This window comes from Montipora foliosa, unplaced genomic scaffold, assembly GCF_036669935.1.
Source record: "Montipora foliosa isolate CH-2021 unplaced genomic scaffold, ASM3666993v2 scaffold_155, whole genome shotgun sequence".
Taxonomy (NCBI): Eukaryota; Metazoa; Cnidaria; class Anthozoa; order Scleractinia; family Acroporidae; genus Montipora; species Montipora foliosa.
The window spans coordinates 75,001-75,260 of NW_027179455.1; positions in this window are offsets into that span (position 1 = coordinate 75,001).

Here is a 260-nt window from a genome sequence, read left to right on the forward strand (position 1 = left end):
TAAGGAAAAGAAGTCTTGTTCACCCTTCCCAAATCTCTCTCTGGTCCACCCTCTATAAAAGTTTCTCGACTCACTCACCCTCGCCTTCGATCCTCTATGATTCAAAAACGAGGGAGACTGATACGAGCCAATGTTCCATCGCTGAGGACGAGAATGAACCGTGCCCAACGGTGCCCTGGGAATGAGAATAAGCGACCCCTGAGTCATTCTCGTCCCCATCGCCCTTTTCATTTCTCTTAGTCGGCGTGGCCTTGGCACCT